Source organism: Microtus ochrogaster, chromosome 8 (assembly GCF_000317375.1).
Source record: "Microtus ochrogaster isolate Prairie Vole_2 chromosome 8, MicOch1.0, whole genome shotgun sequence".
In the NCBI taxonomy this organism is placed as follows: Eukaryota; Metazoa; Chordata; class Mammalia; order Rodentia; family Cricetidae; genus Microtus; species Microtus ochrogaster.
This window is the reverse complement of record NC_022015.1, coordinates 21,526,719-21,534,557: the sequence shown is the minus strand read 5'-3', so window position 1 is coordinate 21,534,557 and position 7,839 is coordinate 21,526,719. Positions and strand designations below refer to the sequence as shown.

Here is a 7,839-nt window from a genome sequence, read left to right as displayed (position 1 = left end):
AAATAAATAAATAAATAAATAAATAAATAAATAAATAAATAAAAAGTTCTCTTGTGGGCTGGAGAGATGGCTCAGAGGTTAAGAGCACAGGCTGATCTTCCAGAGACCCTGAGTTCAATTCCCAACAACCACATGGTGGCTTACAACCATCTGTAAAGAGATCTGGTGTCCTCTTCTGACCTGCAAGCATACACGCAGACAGAATATTATATACATAATAACTAAATACATCTTTAAAAAAATGTTTTAAAAAATTGAGAAGAAAAAATTTTATTTGAAAAAGAAAAACTAGCCAGGTGGTAGTGGCGCACGCCTGTAATCCCAGCATTTGTGAGGCAGAGACAGGTGGATCCCTGTGAGTTCGAGGCCAGCCTGGTCTACCAAGGGAGATCCAGGACAGGCTCCAAAAGCTACAGAGAAACCCTGTCTCGAAAAACAAAAAAAAAATAAAAAAAAATAAATAAATAAATAAAAAACTATAAAGAACATAAAAGTTATAAATTCCTCCATCAGACAGTCACTGTTAACATTAACTTTTGGAAAGCCAAGAATAATGGTCCATGACCTTTATCCCAGCACTCAAGAGGCAGAGATAGCTCTAAGTTCCAGAATAGCCATGGCTACACAGAGAAACTTTATTTGAGAGAGAGAGAGAGAGAGAGAGAGAGAGAGAGAGAGAGAGAGAGAGAGAGGCGCATACTCAGGAGGTAGGTGGGTCTGTTAGTTCAAGGTCAGCCTAGTCTACAAATAGAGTTCTAGAACATCCAGGGCTGCTACACAGAGAAACCCTGTTCAAAAAACCAAAACAAAACAGAAAACATGTTTACATAAGGATTTTTTTAAAAGAAGCAATTTTTAACCTATTTTTATACGTTAAACCTTTTCCTGATATAATTCAAATGTTACCATATACCTAAACGTACCTAAGTTTATTTCAACAGTCATAAGAAGAAACTGAAGCACAGGTATTAGTTGTATTGACAAGTAGAGGGTATGTCAGGGGTCTCAATTACAAAGTAACTATTGTTCAGGCTGGAGAGGTGGCTGGCTCCTCAGCCAGAGGACCTGGATTCAATTCCCAGCACTCACATGGCGGCTCACAACTGTCTGTAACTCCAAGACCTGACACCCTAATACATACATGCAGGCAAAAACACCAATGCACATTAAATAAATAAAAAGAACAAACCCCTATCTGTGAAAAAGTGCCCCACAGCCTAGTTGCTGAAGTGGATATATATATACATACATACATACACACACAAAATAACTATTGTTCAAATGAGTATGTGTGGAATATTTCTTTACACTATGTGAATGTCACTGTGATTGGCTTAATAAAAAAGCTAAACAGGCTGGACAGTGGTGGCTCAGCCTTTAATCCCAGCACTTGGGAGGCAGAGGCAGGCAGATTTCTGTGAGTTCAAGGCCAGTTTGGTCCACAGAATGACAGGCTCCAAAGTTACACATAGAAACCTTGTCTAGAAAAACAAAAAAAAAAAAAAAAGGCTAAACAGCCAGTAGCTAGGCAGGATTTGGGGGGACAGAGAGAATGCTGGGAAGAGCAAAGTCTGAGGAGTCACGAGCCAGACTCTGAAGAAGCAACATGGAAGGTACATAGATGAGGTAAACAAGCATCAGGGCAGCACACAGATTAATAAAATGGCCTAAGTGGTTAGAGCTAGCTAAAAAACAACCCTGAGCTATTGGCTAAGCTTTCATAATTAATAAGGAGTCTCCATGTGGCTATTTGGGAACGAGTGGACCTACCAAAAAACTCTGCCTACATATGGTAACGACTACAGGGCACCTACATCCACATAAAACCTGAGAAAAATGGCCAGGTGGTAGTGGCACAAGCCTTTAATCCCACCACTTAGGAGTTGGTAATTTATGAGATTAGTTGGTATGGATTTTGGTTTACTGATACTAATTTAATGTTGATTTTGTTATACTGTATGTATATTTCTACTCTTTTTTGGATGGTATTGTACTTATGCAATTCAATTAAAAATGTAATGTATAATTAAGAAATACAAATTAGTAGGCATCTATAATAATCAAACCTGTATTAATAATAGTTATGTTTTCGAGGTTCAACAGATTTAGACAGATGGTCTTCAAATACTTCAAAGATATACAGAAAATGGCATTTAAGGTATTTAGTAATCTAAGGCTTTCCATGACAATGAGATACATATGCTCTTAACAACACCAATTTGCTTCAAAAGAGGATGATGAACATCAAAGAAACTCCCTATGGAGTTTGCTTGCTTTATGGCAAAAGCTAGCCATTAGGATAAAACAACTGCCCTTGCCTCAATTGCTGACAGCATACTGTCCAAACTGGACCAGTAGGATACAAAAGAAAGTGACCATCAAATAACCAAGACAAGGTAGGACAGTCCATCAAAATTCACTAAATGTTTGTCAGATATTCTAGGCCAGATACTGTAGGCCAAAGCTGGATGCCCCAACATTACAGAGGAACCTTGGGTACAGGCAGCCAGATGTCCCTGTCATTAGGTAACATTATATACCTTTTTGGGACCTTTGATGGAGATAAAGACTTAATGTTTTCCTTAGTTATAATAAAAAGTAAATTAGGTATAAAACTTTGAACTCACAAAGATAAATAATGGATTATTTTCTCCACACATGCCAAATACAAACAGACTGAACATTGTAAATGTAATTCTTACCTGACAATTGTTCTTATTCTCTATAGTTTTACTATGTTAAAACCTTTCTTTCTTATTTAGACAAAAAGGGGAAATGTGGAGTATTCCTTTACACTGTGTGAATATGTCACTGTGATTGGCATAATAAAAAAGGTAAACAGTCAGCAGCTAGACAGGATTTTCAGGGCAGAGAGACAGCTGGAGAGAAGAAAGACAGAGTCTGAAGAACAGCATGAGCCTGGGGCAGCACATAGAGTAATAGAAATGGGTTCATTTAAATTATAAGAGCTAGCTAGAAAGAAAACTAAGCTATCAGCCAAGCTTTCATAATTAATAAGGAGTCTCCATGTTGTTATTTGGGAGCTGGTGGTCCCAATGAAAAGCTCTGGCTACAGCATGTGCTCTATGTTCCCAAGGCAAGGTAGATAACCCATTAACTGCAGTCCCTAAAATGTAAATAGTCATCAAAACTAGGTGTTCAGACATTACAGAACACCAAGTCACAGTCTGGTAAGATGGCTCAGCAGGTAAAGTTGGCTGCCCCAGAACCAACTCCCACAAATTATTCTCTGATCCTCCACATAAAATGTACACAATAAATAAATGAATGAAAAACAAAACAGCAAGTCACTAGAAAATCATTTTTCTAAGGTAAGGTCTCCTGACTTCTCTCTGAACAACTTCATCTTCATTGTATTTTCAATTTAAACAACACCTCTGCTATCAAGTAATTCATGCTGGGTGTAGGAGCACACACCTTTAATCCCAGCACCCAGGAGGCAGATCTCTGTTGAGTTTGAGGCCAGCCTGATCTACACAGTGAGTTCCAACATAGCCAGGGCTACACAAAGAAACATTGTCTCAAAAAAGGGGGGGGGGAAGTAATTCAGAAAAAAAAATCTTTTTTTTCTATTTTGCTGTCAAGTAATTCACAAAGAATCATCTTCCCACTAACTAACCTCAAGACCTTCACCCTACTCTTCCTTGATCTACATCTATGAACAGTTTTCAGTTTTCTCCTTCCTTCCCTTGCTTTGGTCACCTTTCTCTGCAGCTGCTGGAGGGCTACAGTCCATCAGATGTGTAGTCACCCCAGTACACAGGCACATTATGGTCCCTGCCCTTGGAAAACTGCCAAAGCTCTGGGCTCTCTGTGACCTCATGGTGATTCTGCCTTCAGCTTCCAGGCTGTTCCAATTATACTTCACACACCAATGTAGTGAAGAGACTCCACTCCACAGGTTTGATCATAATTTCCAAAACACAACTCTGTACAATCAGAGTACAGAGTCTGTGGCTGTCTTTCTGACCTATGATAGAAACACTGCTCAAAAGACAAGGCTACAGCCCCGGCTTCTCAGAGACTGAGGCAAACAAAACACTTGAGTCTAAACATATTTGGCAACATGAAGTGTGACAGTCTGAATGTAATGGCCCCCATGATCTCACAGGAAGTGGCACTATAAGGAGGTATAGTTTTGTTGGAATGGGTGTGGCCTTGTTGAAGGAAGTGTGTCACTGGAGTTGAGTTTTCCCATGCTCAGGATAACACCCAGTGTGTCAGCTGACTTCCTGTGGCCCGCAGATGCAGCACTCCAGCTCCAGTAACCTCTGCTGCAATGCCGCCATGCTCCCCACCATGATACCGAACTTCTCAAACTGTAAGCAAACCACCCAATTAAATGTTTTCTTTTTAAGAGTTACTGTAGAGGTGGGGAGCTGGAGAAATGGCTCAGTGGTTGAGAGCACTGGTTGTTCTCCCCGAGGACCCAGGTTCAATTCCCAGCACCCACATGGCAGCTCACAACTATTTGTAACTCCATTTCCAGGAGATCTGATACCTTCACACCAATGCACATAAAATAAAGTTAAATAAATTATTGAGTTGCCATAGTCATGGAGTAATGGTCTGTCCTGTCCCTTTAAGAGACAAGCCCGACCTACTCCTCCCTTCTGTGGCCACCAAGCAGGTCTTCCTTCCTCTTTCAGCCTGTTCGCGTGCATGCTCTCTTTCTCTCTCTTTCCCTCTCTCTGTCTCTCTTCAGAAGAGATGACTGTGGCCTCTCCTCTCCTCTCTCTCCCTCTGTTTCTCTCTCACTCTCTCTCTCTCTCCCTTCCCTTTTACTAAATAAACTATATCCAAACCTCTCTCTGTGTGGCATGCTTATCCTTCTCTTGTCTCTCACCTGCCGTGGCTCCTCATGGGACCCGGCTGCCCCTCGGGGAACTACAGCGTTTTATCTAAACTACAACACAAGGTGTCTCTTCACAGCAACAGAACCAACCCCTAACATGAAGCCAATCTAAAAATAAAATAAAGAGGGGGAAGAAGAAAAAGGTTCGGCATACCTCTAACTTCCCCTAGGAGCACTTTCTTTTTTGTTTTGTTTTGTTTTGTTTTTCAAGACAGGGTTTCTCTGTGGCTTTGGAGCCTGTCCTGGAACTAGCTCTGTAGACCAGGCAGGTCTCGAACTCACAGAAATCCGCCTGCCTCTGCCTCCCGAGTGCTGGGATTAAAGGCGTGCGCCACCATCACCCGGCCCCTAGGAGCACTTTCTAATTCTACACAGACACAAAACGATCTAGACCCATAGCTATGGTGAGGAGTCTATACTTGTGACTCCGCCAGCACATCTCAAATTCAGACTGTCCTCCTCTGGTCCACAATCCTCCCAGCCAAGTGTCAAACTTAGTGAGTCTTACAATGAATTTATTATCGTTAATATTCCTATCTCAAACAGAAGTTCACTAATTCTCCCAGCCAAGTGTCAAACTTAGTGAGTCTTACGATGAATTTATTATCTTTAATATTCCCATCTCAAACAGAAGTTCACCAACAACTGCCAGAAGTTCACCAACAACTGCCCAGATTTCTATGGGAAACTTCACATCCATCAGACTTTCTGTGTGGTCCTTCAGAAGTTCGTTAAAGAGCTGTGAATGCAGCACCCACTCCACGCCTGCTGCAGAGCCTGGACCTTGACACCGACAGAGAACTGATAATTTGGTTTCCAATGAGTCACGAGGCCTCTGTAGCTTTAAAATATAAACACCTCTACCACGAATGCACCTCAATGGCAGACTGCTTGCCTGGAGGGAGCGAGGTTCTGTGACTGCTCCCATCATTATGAAATAAAATAAGTCTATTTGTCCCTTATCCCTCAATGCGGCTCACTTGGGCTAGGGTGCCATCTAGGGTGCCTGACATACAGGGGATAAAAACTGACCACATTTATGATGGTCAACCCTATTCCAGTGCAATCTTAAAAAGCCCAAGCCTTTCTAAAACACACTTCTAATTTCATTGTCTTGTTAAAAATCCTTCAAAGGAGATCAGGTGTGTTGGTACCTGCCTTTAATCTCAGCATTCAGGAGGTAAGAAGCAGGAGGATCTCAGTGGCATTGAGGCCAACTTGGTCAAGAGAGCAACTTTTATGTTCTAGACCAGTGAGAGCGACATAGTGAGACCCTCAAGCAAACCCTTCAAAGGCTCACCACAGATCAATGAAGTACAAACCTTTCAGCATACTATGAGCCCCACAGCCCACTGGGCCACACCCTGAACACTCTAGTCAGCTATCTACACGAAGGGGCGGGGCATGGAGAGTGCAAGAACAGTAACGGGGAGAGAGAGGACAGTCCATACTGGCCCTTATCACTGCTGACTTCTGCCAAGCCTGCAGATTTTCTCCCACCTTCCTACGGATCCTTCGAGCTCTGCTCAGATCACGTTCTGTGAGACTCTGAGGCCTTAAGGGACATCATCCCTCCACTCCAGCAGCTGAGACTCACAGTGATGGGCACAGCCTGTCCATCCCATCTCTGGCTGGGTAAACTGTACTACAACAGATTATGGAGGCAGGCGTTGGTGTGCACAGACACACTGGTCTGTTCTGTGCTGCTCTAACCTCTGCAACAGGGTCTGACAGAGAGAGGTTGCTCAGTTCCTGTCTGCTAGATGTATAACACTGCCACCCGTGTGTGTCTTCCACTGCGAGGATTTACTGTTGCTTCCGAAGAGCTGGGATCTCCTTTGTCTCCAGAAAAGCTCTGAAGAGATCTCTAATCATGAAATCTTTTAAATGTAGGAAGCACTTGTTGTGTACTGGGGGGGTGGGGGCAGAGAAGACAGGGCTGTAAGTTCAAGGTCAGCCTGGTTTGCACAGGGAGTTCCAGGACAGCCAGAGATACAGAACAAAGAGATCCTGTCTCAAAAAGCAAAACAGAAAAAACTACTTATGGAATGGCAGTTCTAAAAGCTATCTATGTGCTCTCACCAAGAAAAAAAAAGTTTGTATCTAAGAAGCAACAGCTTTCAAGATGGGATTGGAGAGATGGCTTAGTGACCAGGGTCATCTGCTGCTCTTATAGAAGACCCACATTTGATTCCCAGCACAAAAAACCTGCAACTCCAGCTCCAGGGAGACACAAAGTCTCTGGCCTCTGAGAGCACACATACTCATGTGCATGTACACACACACACACACACACACACACACACACACACACACATACACAAGTACACACTTGAAAAATTAGCCTCAAAGAATTTAAAGAAAACATAAAGTTGGCTCATACGAGCACTCACAGCACATGGGAGGCTGGGACAAGCAGGCTACCACAAGCTACCCTGGGCTACAAGAGGACACCATGTCAATTAATAAACGAGCAAATCTAAACGTAGGTATATTTATCTTAAACTTGAAAGTAGAAATGTTGGGCTGGAGAGATTGCTCAGTGGTTAGGGGCACTGGCTGCTCTTCCAAGATGGACCTGGGTTCAGTTCCCAACACCCACATTGTGGCTCATGACTATCCTGCACCCCAGTTCCAGGGACCCCGACACCCTCACATAGACACATACGCAGGCAAAACATCAACACGCATAGAATTTTTTAAAAAATAAACATTGACATTTCAAGCACTGACAACACACAAATCAATTATTACACAGCAAGGAAGACGGGCGGGCATCAAACAACACTCGAGAGACAGAAAGTCCGAAAACCCCAAGGCACAGCCTTCTTCATTCCTGGATCCTTCCACAGCACTCTGATCCAGCCACCACAATTCTCTACCAAAGGAAGCAACACTTAACCTTTCAACGCTGCTTAACCCAGACAGACGCACTCTTGGTATCCATCCCATCCCCAACACTG

The 7,839-nt window shown here is 42.8% G+C and overlaps 1 protein-coding gene across 3 annotated transcripts in view; it reads right to left on the bottom strand.

Annotated features, from left to right (window-relative positions):
* Positions 1-7,839, bottom strand: part of Sec23ip (SEC23 interacting protein) — a 46,014-nt gene that overhangs the window by 36,378 nt on the left and 1,797 nt on the right. The window lies entirely within an intron of this gene.